The sequence below is a fragment of the Urocitellus parryii genome, chromosome 3, assembly GCF_045843805.1.
Source record: "Urocitellus parryii isolate mUroPar1 chromosome 3, mUroPar1.hap1, whole genome shotgun sequence".
NCBI lineage: Eukaryota > Metazoa > Chordata > Mammalia > Rodentia > Sciuridae > Urocitellus > Urocitellus parryii.
The window spans coordinates 188,721,720-188,738,738 of NC_135533.1; positions in this window are offsets into that span (position 1 = coordinate 188,721,720).

Consider the following 17,019-nt stretch of genomic DNA (forward strand, 5'->3'; position numbering starts at 1 on the left):
GGTGAATTGCCATAGCTACAGGTGCCTGGCAACCAGGATTAGACGGATGGCCACTGATCTGTGGATTCCCAACTCCTCCCCAGGGGTGTAGTACACTATAATGGGCATTGAAATTCCTGAAGTGGTTCAAAGCAGAAGGGAAAGCATCCAGTCACCATCTCATTGTGTCTGACTGCCTTTTACCTCCCACAGAGAAACATCTGCTTAGGTGCTGCACTAGATTCAGGCTTTAGGGGTTACATCACAGACTACCCAAACTAGCCATGAGTAGAAAGCTTCAGAGAATAGGTGCAAGTTCTGAAGACAGAGTCAAAGAAATTGGTTAATAGGACAAAGGAAATTGGTAAACCAAAAAATATTTGATGGAAAAATGCTGGAATACAGAGAGGAACAAAGTAAACAACAGACAGAGTAAAAGGGGATAATTCAGGAGTCAGCAGACCGTGGTCAATGGGCCAAATGGGTGTCCTGCCTATTGTTTATAAATAATGTTCTTATTGGAAAATAGCCACATTCACTCATTTATATACTGTTTATGGCTGCTTTCATGGAACAGCGGCAGAGTTGAGTACTTATGATAGAGACCTTGAAGCTCATAAAACCTTAATACTTACTAGTTGGCCATTTACAAAAAGCTATGCCCCTACTCTCAGTCCAGTTGTTCCCAAGTAGGCTGGAGGACTACGGTTACCATGTCTTGCTCACCAAGATATGCAGTGCAGTTTGTTGCTGAATGATGGTGGAGCAAAAGCAATGGGAAACCAATACTAACAGGTTCCAAGGATGCAGCCAGCTGAGAAGTCCTGTCACAAGCTCAGCTCGTTCCCTTGGCTGGCGAGGTGCCTGACAGTGTCCATGGATGTGGACCTGACACCACAGACAGAACAAAGAGAAAATGGGAAACAAGGGAGAGAAAGGAGGAAGAGCAAAGGAGAACTGCCTCAGGAACTGATCACCACACTGTTTTAATCAAGTTCACTGCTGCAGAGTAAGTTTTGTCTGTAAAAACTCAGATGTTGAACCAAGCCAAGGTGATGATATTTGGAGATGGGGCCTTTGGAAGGTAGTAAGGTTTAGATGAGACCTTAAGCATGAGGCCCTTGTAACACAATTAGTGCCCTTTTAAGAAATAATAAATATGTGTTCTTTAAAAATACACAAAGTAAGTTTTTAACTGTAAATTTAAAAATTTTTAAGAGATGTTATAATCATTTCTTCTGGTACCACTGGGCATTTCCTTCTTTGGAAACCATAATTATTGATTATACAACCAATTAGTTTGCAGACTATTGCATGTTTCCTGAGAAGGCAGCTGTCTGCAAGCCAGCAAAGGAGCCCTCATCAGCATCCTACCATACTGGTTCTGTGATCTCAGATTTCCAGACTCCAGAACAAGGAGGTGGAACATTTCTGCTATGTGAGCTTCACAGCCTTGGCGTTTTGTTATAGCAGCCTGAACTGACTGAGACATTCACCAAATTGTTTGACAGAATCATTGGTGTAATTAGTGACTGAGGAATTGTGGCTGAAAGAAGATCACAGAGACAGGAGCTCTCCTATCCCTATCTCCAGGAAGGCCAGATTTCAATTTTATCTCTTCCCAGTACAAAACCAGAAGTTAACTAGGAAAACTGGAACTGGAACAAGATAGTGGTTTCAGTTTTCTCAGAACTCCTTTGTAGTTAATGGTCCATCATCCCCCAAGGTTTTCCCGGAGTACCACCATTTTCTGCTGATTATTTTCTGGAAGCAGAACCGTTAGAAATGGGCTCCAAAAAGCTAAAATAGCTAAGGTTCAAAGCTTCAAGGATTGTGGTTAGTTTCTTTCTTACAACTTTAGTTGGTCTTGAGACTAGAGACCACTAAGTTGTCACCTCTATTGGGTTGGAAGGGTTTGGAAAGGTTCTGGCCCTCGATAATTCAAAGAACTACCCTTTACTTTGGAAGAAGAAAGGTAAAAATAACAATCATTCTGTATTATAGTTCTTCCATGCACCCACATAATATTGATGGTCCCAAAGAGAAATAGAGAGGTACCTATGATTCCCCCAAAAGCTTTTTTATCCTCTGTTGAGTGATACAATTGTGCTTGACTTGATGACAAAATAATTTAAGACCTTTCTCTAAAAATGTAGGGCCAGGATATCAAAATGCTGTGGACAATGCTAGAATTGTTTCTCAATGCCTTGAGGTGATACAAATAACTCACCCCTAAAAGGTTGGCATGGTTGTCTCAGGGGTCCTGCCCTGTCTACAGAATGACCCTCTGCCCCCTCTCTGCTTTGAAGACTACAAGACAATCAGAGAAGTCCATCCCACAGGAAGCTCATTTTTTCTTTCCTGAGGAGCTATGGGCAATGGTGATATTTTTCTGTTATGAGTTTTGCCTTTTTGTTCTCAGGAGTTTTCTGTCTTTAGATTGTTTATTTCTGTATTTACTGTTGCTGTGTTAACCTGAAAAGGGTGTAGTGGGAGAGAAATGCTCCTGGGCTCTGGCCCCATAGGGACACCAAAGCAGGGCTCACAGTCTGGCTTCTCACTGAGCCGTCAGTGCTGCTTGGAATTTTGCCTCTTTTTTTGAATTCTGGTGAAGGTTGAAACACATATTTAAATTTCACTGATCTGAAAGAGGCTAATAGAAAAATTGGCAAGGCATGAAGAGGTCAAGAGCCAAGGGAGAAATACAAAGGGTCAATAAACATGCTGATAAATGTAAGTTTCACAATAATCAAGACTGCAAATGCAAATTCCATCAATGAGATTCTATTTTTATTTTTCTTTCCTTTCTTTTTTTTTTTTTGCTCATCACATTAGAAAATTCCTTTTTATTTTTTTTTTAAAGATAATACCCAAAGTTCATGAAGATAATATTCATGGGTCATGTGGGTGGAGAGATTAATAGAATCATGAACTCAGTATGTACAGTAAAATTTGAAACAGTTGTTTTGGAAGATAATTTAGTAAAAGGCTTTTAAAAACTTATAATTTTACATAAAATGTTTATTCTAGAAATATATCCTATGGGATTTCATGCCTACAAACATGTAAACTAAAGAAATATAGTTTGCGGATATGCAGGACTCATAGTGGGGGTGATGAATGATTTTGTCAACTTGGATGGGCATGGTGCCCAGATGTTTCATCAAACTTTACACTTGATGTTTCTGTGAGGGTGTCTTTGGATGAGATTAACATTTAAATTGGTGAACTCCAAATAAAGAAGATTGCCCTCCATGATGTGGGTGAGCCTTATCCAGTTAGTTGAAGACTTCAATAGTACAAAAACTAGGCATCCCCAAGCAAGACAACATTCTGTCAGCAGATCATTCAAATAAGAACTAGTGTTATTTCTGTACTATAAATGCTCCCAAAATCAGATAGAATATTCCTTTACATTTTGTGTTCTGTCACAAATGTCTCTAAATATTCATAGGGAATGATGAGTAGGTCAGCCTTTCCCAAAATGTGTTCCTTGGAATTCTAAGTTGAGGGAAGATAGGGACCCTTAATGTGTCAGTTTGGGAAAGCCTCAAATTATGATAGCTAACAATTATAGAAGTTAATGTTTATTGGTTATTACTATGTACTGGTCACCATGCCATACATTTTTCAAACTTATCTCTTTAATTTTATTCACCCCTTTAACTCCTAAGGCTCATTAGCATATTCAAGGCTTTGAGAAGAACCCCTTTAAATTTCCTTTAGCCCAGATTTCCAAACGTGTTTGCTTGTAGAAAGAACCACTTATTTTTCCAGCACCTTGGGGATATTCTTTTACAGGTGTCAAAAGTTAAGTCTGAAAGAAATAAACTAAATTTTCTAACATCATACACAGCAAAGTGTGGTTTCAAAAAAATGACTGTGTCCAGCTCAAGTTATTGGTATCATGCTACGCATGTTCAAGGAAAGGCTTACAAAGAGAGTTGGCATTAAAATGCACACCCAGCCTCTCCCCAGGCATTCTCTGAACTCATTCTTCCAAAGTGTGGTGGTTGAGGTAGATTCCAGTCCTCACCACACAGACAACCCGGACTTGGGACCAAAGTGGGCAGACCCTAGGAGGACAGGCTGCTCCCTATAAGAGGCCCGGGCCAGCCCATCTTCTGTGCAGCCCAGAACCTGCAGCCTTGGCAGTCCCTCCTCATCTCAGAATGGGGAATGGCACATTCTGCATGCTTGGCTCTCCCAGTAGATGTGAGGAGAGTACAGTGTGGGCACCTACGGAACGCCAGTATCTGTCTATTAAATGTCAATACAGATGTCATGGAGAATGAGAGAAAAACAAAAAACATCTCGATTTCAGTGTAGGAAAGAGGAAGGAAGAAAAATGTTTCCAAGCATTTGCTTAATCACATTTCTGTAGGGGGAGGGGAAATTACCTGTAAATCGTTCCTCTGTAGTTGATTCAAAGCGGGTGGCTATTCCCTATGGAGATGGATGTTTATAACCCCTCCTGGCTGAACACAGAGCACAGGCCGTGCACTCCTGAGCCAGCACCCTGGGAAGCACATCAAAGTTGCTTTGTTTAAACCAGGACACGCCCCGCCCCACAGCCCCTACCCTCACCCTCTGGATCTTCTTACTCCCTTGGTGGAATCTGCAGTAAGCTCTGCAGCTGACCTCAGAGGTCACCCCACAAGCCCACAAGCACTTTCCTGTTTGAAACTTGTTCCACCGGCTGTATTTCCACCGGCACTGAGTCATTATTCCTCAGCCCTGACATCCATACCCCATGAGATGAAAGAGTCTCACTGTCCCCACCACCTAGAACACAAAGGCAGCAGTGGTTTGGGTTGTTTGGATTTGCTTTCAGTTTTTTTAAAAATAAAAACCTATGCTGCATTTTTTTTCTTATTATAAAAGCAATACATGTTTGTCATAAAAATATTCAAACAGTGCAGATAAGCAGAATGGAGAAATAAAAAGCATCCATTAGTGCATCAAACAAAGAATAAGCACTGTGAGCATGTTGGAATACATCTTTCCAGACTTTTTCTCTGCAGAGATGTATCCATTTAATGTTGCAAAAGGAGATCTCACTGAACATCCTGGTAATGAACTTGCTTTTTTTTCATTTTGGCACTATGTTGAGAACATTTTTCCATGTCATTAAATATATTTTTTTTCTATTTTGCAATATGAACAAAGTTGGGTGCTTTTGTCTGAATTTAAAAGCAATTAACACTTAAAATTTCATACCCTCTCTCTCGACCATTGATCTCCTGAGGGTGTTACAGAAAGACCGAGGGTAAATCAGAAGAAGGCACTCTTGATTTTTTTTTTTTCCATTTGAAAAACAGGGACATTGCCAATATTCTCTCTAAATAATTCCTAGGAGTTATGATTGGACCTGGTTTGGGGAGCTCCATGACACTCAAGTGGAAATATGTTCCCATCTATCTTAAGTCTTCAAGTCAAAATAGAAGAGGCCCAAGTCCTCCCTTCCTGATCCATCTTGGAAGTGACACTCTTATCATCCCTCCTGGTAAACTGCCTCTCCATGAATAATACAAAATGCAAGTCTCTAGGCTGCAAATCTTAGAAGAAAAGGTTCACCCTAACTCCCTCACCAGTGGGGAGATAATGGGGATCTGCCTGCCCACCACTGTCCCCACTGTCTCTGCTTCCCCAGGGCCAATAGAGGCTGCAGTTGCGTTGTGCTGCTGCACGGCCCAGGTATAGTCCAGTTCCCGGCACGCACAGCAGCCACTGTCCTATGAGGGAGGCAAGCCCCATTCGTGGTGCCCCTGGCTTAGTGTCCAGCTCCTCAGCCCTTTGACTCCTGCAGAGAGCCTTCCTTTCCATGGCTCCAGCCAGAGAAGCCAAGTCAAAAGCTCATCACTTGCCCCCCAGAAGCATCTCTTATTTTATTTTTCTCCCCCAAGTATTCATAGCCACGCACCTGCAACCTATCATCTCCTTAGTGCAAAAATGCCAAAGTTTCACTTCATTCCCCCTCGGTTCAATAAGGACACCTGGAGAGGGACTAAAGGATTCAGACGGTGGGGAGAAAGAAAACCCTACAGGGCGGCTTTGTCTCTTTGACCCTGAAATATGAAGTTGCTGGCTTTCGGTTTTCAAAACAACAAGGAATGCTAACATCTAATGAGAGACCAGACCTCCCCTGGGGAGTCCAGGGTGGGGGAAAGGCTCTCTCTTCCTGACGGGGCAGGAATCCTTTTCCTACCTCACCTCGTGTTCTCCAGCCCAAACATAACCAAGGAAGTAGTTCAATGTCTCTCCTAATTCAGTAAAAAGAAACAAAAGCTAGCTAATTTTAAGTAGGTTATTCTGTTATACAACAAAAAAGTTGATCTTCAGTGGATCACTTCATTTTTTATTTTTATTATTATTATTATAGAAGTGCCGGGAATTGAACTCCAGGGGCACTTGACCACTGAACCACATCCCAGCCCCATTTTGCATTTTATTTAGAGAAAGGGTCTCATTGAGTTGCTTAGTGCCTCGCTTTTGCTGAGATTTGCTTTGAACTTGTGATCCTCCTGCCTCAGCCTCCCAAGCCTCTGGGATTGCAGGCGTGTCCCACTGCACCTGGCTTCATTTATCTTTAAATGAGCAATTACTGATAGTTTTCAGAGAAACAAACTAGTGCCATGAAACATTTCCAGTGTTGGGTTAAAAGAAACACAAGTTGTTCTTTCCCTACCACTAACCACACATGTGACTGAGCAAAGCATTAGAACCTCTGAAACTCAAATACTCTTTCTGCCTAAAATTCTGCTTGCCAGTGGAGCCTTAGTGCCCAAACTTATTAGCCAAGAATCCCTTCTTCCCTGAACAGTGCTTAAGAATTCACGACCAGCACTTCCCAGAGCAACAGAGTATTCTGTGTATTTTCATTTTATAATTGCCAGGGGCAAGGGTGAAAATAATCCCCAAACTATAATTTACAAATCATACAACTTTGAGCAAGCTGTCCAGGGTCTCTGAAATTCAGTTCCTTCAACCATAATAAAAACAGACAGATTCTATAGGCCAAGGACTACTCTAAATCTTTAAGTATATTAATTCATGTAGACTTCACATTAAATAGATACTACTATCATTATCATCTTTGTAGGTGAGGAAACTAGGTAAAAGAAGTTAAATGATTTTCCCAAGGTCACACAGCTAAGTAGCAGAGCTAGGATTCAAACCTGACAGTCTAGCCCCAAAGTCTACATTCTTAAATCTATGCTGTACCACCTTTGGCCTTGAGGACATGAAGTGGTAAGTGGGCTTAACTCATGGGATTGTTGAAAGGGTTAAATACATCCATAACACTGTATCTAATATCACTAAGTTCTCAATTTAGGGGAGTCAATATTACTATACTATCATTTTCTAAATGAATTTTTTAAATTATTAAATTGCAGGTTAAAAATGACTAAAATCTGTGTAATAACAGGAAAAACTCTACTGTTATACAATGCATAGTGAACTAAAATATAAAAATAGCACTGAGTTTTCATTATGCCTATGAGCAAATTATGTTCACCCTTTGGTAAGTGTATCAGTCAGTTATGGCTGCATAACAAACAATAAGCACTTATTTCTTATATGCCTGCTACTTAGCAGCCCTGGATCCACATGATACTGAGCTTATCTGGACACCTTTACTTCAAGTTGCAGGTCCAGCTTGATACAGGTTGGGCTTAGGTCTGCTTCATGTGAGTCCATTTAGGAATCAGGCTGAAGGGCCAGCAGCCACCTGGAGGAAGCTCCCCTTGTAGCAATGACAGTGTTAGCAAAGGCCAAGTGCAACTGCACATTCGCACTTCCATCCTCCACGTGCCTCGTGTTCACTTATATACCAATGGTCAAAGCCAATCCGATGACTGAGTCCAACACAGGGAATGAGAGAGTACTTTCCACTCCCCTTCCCAGGAGGCCAAAGAAAATCGCACAGCCACACCCAACATCAAATGAGCAGGGAAGCATACTATTCCCATGGACGTGGAGGAGAGGGACTGAACATTTTTGAACAGTAATCAAGCTTAAGTGACCAAATAGAAACAGAGAAAACTAAGGAGGAGGATTTGCTAGGTGAGCTCATGGGTGTTTTATCTTCCTTTCTTTCCAAAATTACACTTATCCTTTTTTTTTTCTTTAAGATGGAAGGAGGAAAACTAAGGGAAACATACAAAATCAGTCCTAAAAGAAAAAGTGAAGAGGAAGGACTATACTATGTAACATTTGCTTATTCATTTGACAAACATGTGCTGAGCCCCTCTGGGTAAATCACAGCCACTGTCCTCAAGCAGCTCAAGTCTAGACAATGAGTGCTAATGACAAGGACAAGGAGGATGAAGAAGAAGAGGGCCAACACTCATTAACACTTATTAACACTTAGTATCCTAGGTGCTATGTGGAGTCACTTACATCATCCTCACAAAAATTCAGTAAATAATTCCATCTTGTAGAAAATAAACCAAGACATAAAGAGGTAAGTAATTTGTACAAAGAAACACAGCTGGCCCCTGGCAGAGCTGGAATTTCAGCCAAGCAGGCCATCTTCAGATCCTGCACTCTTAGGCATCCATACCCCTCCAACCCCTCCACACACTCCTGCCCTCCACCCCCACCTCTCCACCCCCCCACACCCCCCCACCCCCACCCCCCCCACACCCCCACACCCCCGTAAGTAAAGAATTGCTGACACAGAGCACGCCCCCTCCATGAGGGTTTGCAAACCAAAGGCCTGAACTCTCAAAGGCACACTTAACGAATCAGATCTTGCAGGCAGGTGTGGGCAAAGGGCACCAGCCTCCAGTGACGACTCTGGTGAGCCTGAGACTGAGAGGTCATTCAGCAGAGTTCAACTTCTACCTTGATGGGCACCGAGTAAACCCACCAGGAGGGTGTGACTGCCTGGCTCCCCCTCAGATGAAAACAGTAGAAATAAGGGACTTGCACAGAACATTCCAGAACAGGAAAAGAAAATGCTGGGAGGTGCCCAGCTGGCCCCTCCCGTGGAGACAGGGTGGAGAAGCAGGCCAGCCAGGCAGGGTGAGGTGCAGACAGACAGAGAGACAGACAACCTCTCTACAGGCCCCACACTCCGTGGTTATTCTACTCAGGTTATTTCACTCTTTTCTCAAGACAGCTTCCAGAATATTCTAAGCAGCAGAGATTGAGTAAAACAGCAAATTCATTCAGACCAGCTTCTTGGCTTCCCAACCCTTCCCAGAACACCCGAGGCCTGTTCTTTTGTAGCCTCAACCATTGATGGCGGTTAAGAAAACACTAATTTCTCACCCAACAAAAACCAAAGCAAAACGCCAAAAACCTGGGAGCCATTATACACACAGGCATCCAACTCAGCTATTTCAAATACAATTATAATATTCATTACTCAGTAGCTAAGACAGAAAATGCAAATAAAAACCAACACCCCACAAAGAGACTGTTTGGATGAATCAAACAGGGAAGACGTTATCTGTTTGTAAGTGTCCAATTCTGCCCATCACAGATGACCTGACAAGTGGCTGGTGAAAAGAATGGCTAAATTTAAGCTGCTGACAGCCCTTCCAGAGAAATCCCACAAAGAGGCTGCCAGCAATTCCCTTTTCTTAGAAATAATAGGCAATCATATTAAGTGCAATAATAGAAAAATCACAGAGTCTGAACCCTCCCATTAAAACTGGGTCACTCTTAACCTGTGCGGGTTTTGTGGAGCAGCCCCATCTCCCAGCAAACACTGCTGTTCGCCTGGTGATTGGCACATACCTGATTAACAACCCGCGGGTGCTGCAAAATAATTCATTCATCTTCCACCTCTGAGCTTCCAGATACATCAGCCTCGCATCACCAACAGGAAGAAAATTAAGAGATTAAAGAGGTGATTTTTTTTTTCAATAGAGTTTTGAACCTCTTTGCATGCACACAGGCTCAGCCTTGGTTCACAGCTGGCTGCTCACACACACACACACACACACACACACACACCCTGCCCTTGTGTGGTCCTCACATAAAGTTCTCAGAAAAGGCTGGGATGTTGGTGGAGGCCCTGCCTCCTCACTGCTCTGGTTCTATTGTCTCACATACAGGAAACCAGAGACAATTCCATGAAAGTGGAAAGGAACCTTCTGGAAACCTGAAGAACCTGCTACACCAAGGAGGTGGGAAAATGATGAACAGATCCCCCAAAAGATAGCAAGGATGGGTTGAGCAGGGTGTCCATTATCGGTTGTCAGGAGAAAGTCTTTTCAACTGTTTTAGTCAGCCTTTTCATTGCTGTAACCAAAAGATCTGACCAGAACAATGGTAGGGAAGGAAAAATTTATTTGAGGGCTCATGGTTTCTGAGGTCTGAGTTCATAGACAGCTGACTCCATTCCTCAGGGCTTAAGGTGCACAGAACATCATGGCGGAAGAGTGTGGCAGAGGGAAGCAACTCACATGATGATCAGTAAGCAGAGAGAGAAAGAGAGACTCCCCTCACCAGATACTAAATAAATACCCCAAAGCCCCCAATGCCCACCTCCAGCCACACCCTACCCACCTTCAGTCACCTCTCAGTTAATCCCATCAATGGGTTGATTCACTGATTTGATTAAGGCTCTCATAACCCATCATTTCTCCTCTAACCCCTCTTGCATTGTGTCACACATGAGCTTTTGGGGGGATACCTCACATCCAAATCATAACATCAACCTTTTCTCTGATCTCCCCCGCCCCTCTTTCTTGATCCTCTTACCATCATTACTGTCAAGTTGTGAAGTTAAAATCAGTTCCTGAGATGACCATTGCATTCCACCATCTTTCCTACCCCTATGTTCAGTGGGTGGACAGGGCCCTCCCCTTTGCCCTATCTAGAGTTCACTTAATCCTCCCATCCCCCCCCCCCAACACACACAGCACATTATGGATCAGCATCCTTAAATCCGAGAAATCAAGAATGAAAACTTCAAAAAAAAAAAAATCAATTCCTTTGAAAAAAGAACATGATCTGGGACCTGCTCTAGGCTGAGCATCTCAGCCTCGATGATTCCACTATGAAAGGTGGAAGCCATTTCTATGACCTTTTTAAGGATTCTGTGTACCACAGATCAAGGGTCATAGAGAGTACCCAGAAAAAAAAAAAAGCGGGGAAGGAGAGACAGGGGCAAGGGTGAGAGGAGGAGAAAGCCGAGCCATGGAGATAAGGCTGTGGAGACAGAGAGAAAACCCACGGAGGGATACACAACCACACAAATGAACCTTGACATCATGCCAAGGAAGGGAGCCAGTCAAAAGCCCACCCACAGTAGGAGTCCACTCACATGAGGCAGCAAGAGCAAGTGCTTCATAGAGACAGGAAGTGGAATGGTGGCTGTCAAGGGACAAGGGAGGGAGGAATGGGGGGTTGGTGTTTGTGGGCAGAGTTTCAGTTTGGGAAGATGAAACAATACTTGAGATGGATGGTGCTCACGGTTGCACAACAAGGTGGATGTTCTAAGCCACTGGATAACACACTTAAAAATCATTAAAATGGTAAATTCTGTGTTATGTACGTCTGATCCCAATATTTTTATTAAAGGTGGTACACAGGGTGTGTGATGGTTTGAGGTGTCGGAAGGTGTGATGTGGCAAGAAGTAGATTCCATGTCACTCTGAACAGTTCAGGGGCAGGAAGGTGGACCTGGAATTTGGGAGGTGCAGCTGGGTCATCAGGCATCTTTAGAAAGTGACTTCTCACAGGATCTGACTTGGGGACCTGAAATCTTTCTACCTGACTAAAAGGAGGATAAGTCCTTTGTTGAGAACCACCCCAAGTGTACAGCAGACCCTGGATCCCTACTCACCCGGAGGTGTCCAAGGCAACCAAGGCCCTGGTGCTCCATGCCTCTCTTATAAAGTGAGGGGAGAATGGAAAAAAAGTTCCTGAAAAACTGTGCATCACCAGCCTTTCAGCCTGAGAATAAAACACCTAGTAAATCTGACCCCATGGAAGTCACCAGAACCTTGTGCAGGAACCCAGAGTTGACTGGTATCAGAACTCCAGCTGCAGTGAACTCTGGTGGATTAGTCTGGGTAGCAAGTGTTCCGTGGGTGGACAGGGCCTTCCTCAGTGATGGCGTTGTTCAAGTGGGCAACCTTCCCATACAGTCTGGGAACCACCACTGAGGGAGACCCAGCTCAAAATGAAGTGTGGGCTGGTAGCTCACTTCAGCAAAAAGCCGCAGGCCAACATCTTTCCTGTCATTACTCCTGTCTCTGGCCTTGGCTTGTTTTCCCAGCTTCACTCCTTGGCTTGTAATGTTCTTTCCCTGCTTTATTAAAAACTGAGATAAATAAATCTAATAAATCTCTAAGTTTTTTTTCCCCCTCAAGCCCCTTCAACAATTTCAAATATCACAAAGTTCATGCTTCCCACAACAGGAAGTTAACAAAACAGCTGGTGTGTTCCTAGAAACATATAGATCCAGACAACAAAGGGAAATCTTTCATTATTTAGAAGCCTCCCACTCCTGGTACTAAAGTTACTTGCTGTGATTTGATTTAAGGAGAGAAATGGAGTGATACCTGAGCAGCTAGTGTGCTTCAACTACAGAACCAGCCATTGGGTGTGATAAGAACCCATTAAGTTAACTATTACTCGGAGTGTTCCTAGAACATTCAGTTCCTAAAACTTTCCACCCCATTACACACACATACACACACACACACACACACACACACACACACACACACACACACATACACACACACTCCCAACTCTCCCTTTTTTTTTTTTTTTTTTTTTTTTTTGGTACCAGGGATTGAACTCAGGTGCTTAACCATTGAGTCACATCTCACATCCTTCTATATTTAGAGACAGGGTCTCCCTAAGTTGCTTAGAGCCTTGCTAAGTCGCCTTAGACTGGCTTTGAACTCTTGATTCTCCTGCCTTAGCCTCCAGAGTTGCTGGGATTATAGGCATGTTCTACTGTACCCGGCTCTCCTTTAATTTTTTAGAAATGGTGAATCACAGAATTCTGAAGTTTGAAAGGCTCTAAGGCCATTATTTTTATAGACTCACTGGATCCTGAGGATTAAAGAATATAGAGTCCGAACCCAACGCTCTCCATTATACATATTATAATTCACACATGTCTACTGTGCAGCCAATTAGTAGTTTTACTGACCTCTATTAGCACTTTGCTCATCTAATGTTAACTATTTCTTTATAAAAAGTTTACTCTTATTTTTTTTTTAATTTTTTAAATCCAGAACATTTATGGGGTGGCTGATTGGCCAGAATCGGTGCCTGAATCTGCACTACATGAATTTAGGTGCCCCATTCGATCATTCCCGGTGGCTTTTCATCTTCTAGCTTTGGCACTCCAGTTATACTTGTTCTTGTGCTTGGCAGGTAGCCACATCAGTCACACATTGACTCCTGAAGGTGGTAGGTCTTAGAGCCACAGTGGTGGCACAATATATGAGTCTTATTACAAGCTTTCCAAACAATGATGTTCCCCTTGATATCTCACTTTTGCCTCTGAGACCCAAAAGCTGAACTTTTAATTTTTTTTTAAAAAAAGTAGGAGGATCATATAATGGGTCATACTAAGGTAAGAACAGTGTATATACCTATGCTATGGCCATTTGGTTGTCCATCACCAGAGGCAACAAACGTTAGCAATAATTTAAGTATTCTTTCTAAGACATTCTGTGTACATACATACACATAAATGTATTCTTTTCTTCTCTCTTTTTTATACATGTTCTTACTCTGGTCTGACCCTGCACTTTAACATATGTCAAGATTTTCTATATTGAGCTTCATCCTTTTAGATAATTATATGTTATTCCATGGTGTGGATGTCCCATAACTTAGAGACAGTTTGGCTACTTAACAATATTTTTTGTTAATTAATTAATTTATTTTAATTAGGTATATATATGACAGCAGAATGCATTTGATTCATTGTACACAGTTGCAGCACAACTTTTCATTTCTCTGGTTGTGCAGGATGTAGCATCACACCATATGTACAGTCATTCATGTACCTAGGGTAATGATGTCCATCTCATTCCACCATTTTTTTTAAAGAGAGAGGAGAGGGGGAGAGAGAGAGAGAGAGAGAGAGAGAGAGAGAATCTATTTATTTATTTATTTATTTATTTTAGTTCTCGGCGGACACAACATCTTTGTTGGTATGTGGTGGTGAGGATCGAACCCGGGCCTCACGCATGTCAGGCGAGTGCGCTACCGCTTGAGACACATCCCCACCCCCTTTCCACCATTTTTAAACAATATTTTATTATAAATAATTCTGCAGTGTATAATCTTTTGCTTATGATATTTCACACCATTTTTCCCTTAAGATAAACTCTTCAAAGTAGAATTACTGGATCAAAGGATATCTCTCTCTCCAACTTTGATTATTATTGCCAAATTTCCTGCACTAGTTTCTGAAATCATCAATGATATATGACAGAGCTGGTTTCCCTATAGCTTTACCAACAGTATATTTCAAATTTTTTTAATTTTTGCTGTAATTATTTACTTGTTTTTCTTCCTGGTCCCACCTCCTCATTAAAATATGAGCTCTTCAGGATTCCCCAGAACATAGCATGACACCTAGTACATAAAAGAGTATCAGTAAATATGTGATAAATACAAGAATGAATTAACTAATAAGTACACAAATGAATAAATTAAGTATAGGGTTATTTAAATCAGAATTAGAAACCATTGCCCTCATTTTTCCATTTCTTGCATTTGGGTATGATGAATTTCACTTTATTTAGGTGTGGCCTACTTCTACACCTACTCTGAAAGTTTTACAAATTCTTGGAGACAGAAAATTCATTCCATGCCTCTTATTATACTGCCCATTGATATTGTAGATTCAAAACACTGAAATGTTCTCTTTCACGAGTGTCTTGTTTTAAACATCCAGTGTGAATTTCTACCAGAGCAGAAAGTACAATCAAATATATGCTACCAGAAAACCCCAATTTCTATCTCTATCTCTGCCTCTCCTTTTCATTTTTCTTCTCCTCCTTCTCTTTTCTCCTCCAGGTCCTCTTCCTCCTAAGGATCTCTGAACCCCATTCTCCGAGACAGAGAAACAGGCTCCCTGTGCCAATGTGCTCATAGCCTGTGGGCTGAGCGCCCGTTTCCAGAGGCAACAGGACCAAGGTACCACCCAGGTGCTCCTTGCTGGGCGTGTTCAGCTGGTTTTTTGACAGGTTAGTTTCTCTTGGAAGCAGGCTCTGGAGACATGGAGATGAGCCTGCAGGGTATTTGCCAAGCATGCACCTCTGGGAAGAGGGAATGCCCTTGGGCAAGGTTGCTCTCTTCAAAGGAGGCAATTCTGAAGACAGGTGACAGCTGGAGGTCCTCTGCCAACAGCACGTCCAGCAGATGGGGATATGAACCTGGAGGGAGACCCTGGTCATTCAATGGGTTTTACCTAAATGAGAGGCAGGTTTCCTCCCCAGGACCTGCCAGATGCTGCCCCTAACCTTTCCTCCTAGTGGTCTGTTAATGACAGATCCCTGTAATCATTTACCACTTTAACCCTAGAGTGCCCAGGGCGACCACCATCCTCTAACATCCTCTAGGCGACAGGCAGAGCGTGCCGTGTAGCTGGTGCACAGCTGCCCAGCAAAGAGACTAGTCCTAAAGAAGGGCATAAGCTGTAGGGAACCAAGTCTGGGCACCAAGCTCCAATCTGTGGCTGCCACTTTAGGGAAGTACCATGTCAAAGCAAAAGCAAGCATACGGCCACGTGAGGAAACGACCCACGTGCACATGCATTCTCTTTCTTCATCACAGGTTTCTGGAGGAGTGGGAGAAAATGACCCTTGTCCTCTGAGAGCTGGCCTTTCCCAAAACAATATTTCCCGTAGATGCAGGCTGTCTGGCCTCAGTTCTGAGCCAGATGTGACACCTGAGCATAAAGGGATGCTCTAGGATGGAAAGAGTGCAGGCAGGGGAGTGCCTGGAGAGAACGCCATCCACTTGGACATAAAAATGACGGATCTTGTGACAAGGTGGCTTTTAAAACACTTTTCTTTTTGCTTATTTCTCTATTTTAAAAAGTACTCTGATTGCTTAGACAGAAGAAACAAGACATTTTTTTAAAAATCTGGAATCCCAGGTTAGAGGTTTGTGATGATTTGGGGTTTAGCCCCCCGAATCAGGGTGGAGGAACACGGGCAGGTGCCTCTGTCATGTCTCTTGGTGGCTTTCCTTCTCCACACCACACAGGGGGTGTTTGCTGCTCTGATTATGTTGTAACCAGGCTCTGATACAAAGCTTTAAAATCTAGATAAACTGTGCTTAAACCCACGTCCAGCTGGAGGAAGGCCAGAGCCTTCCTTCGGGTTTCTTGGCAGAGGGTTTAGAGTTCAGTCATCTCTCTCTTCCTCTATCAATGGACTGTCTCGCAGTTCTTGACCACATTGACCCAGACAGGAAACTCTGCCTTCTCTTTAAACATCCATAAATTAAAAATCTCACCCAAGACTTTGTGGCTGCTTATAGACATGACTAAAGATCTGGGAGGAAGATGCAGGAGGAAATTATACTGCAGGAAAACAAACAATTTAACTTGAATCCTGCATTCATTTCCTAGGGCTGGTTGCCGTAACAAAAAAACCATAGGCCAGGTAGTTTAAATAACAGAATGCATTTTCTCCAATCCCAGAGAATGGAACTCCCAGATGAAGGTGTGGCAGAGGCGGGTTTTTCTGAGTCCTCTCTTTTTGACTTGTAGATGGCTCTCTTCTCCCTGTTTCTTCACATCATCTCTCCCCTGCCTATTCTAACCTTCTCCTCCTCCTGAGGACATTAGCATATCTGCTTAGAGCCAGTATGAGCCCACTCTCAAGATCACATTTAATTATCTCTTTCAAGGGCCCATCTGGGAGTATAGTCACATATTTTGAGGTAGGGGGTGAGAACTTCAACATCCGACTTTGGGGAAGGACACAGTTCAGCTCATAACAAACCCTCACCCCTTCATTCATACGTCATTCATACGTGGTCCTCCAGTTACTCCACCACCAATAGGTGGTTGCCTCACTGTTAGGATGGCCT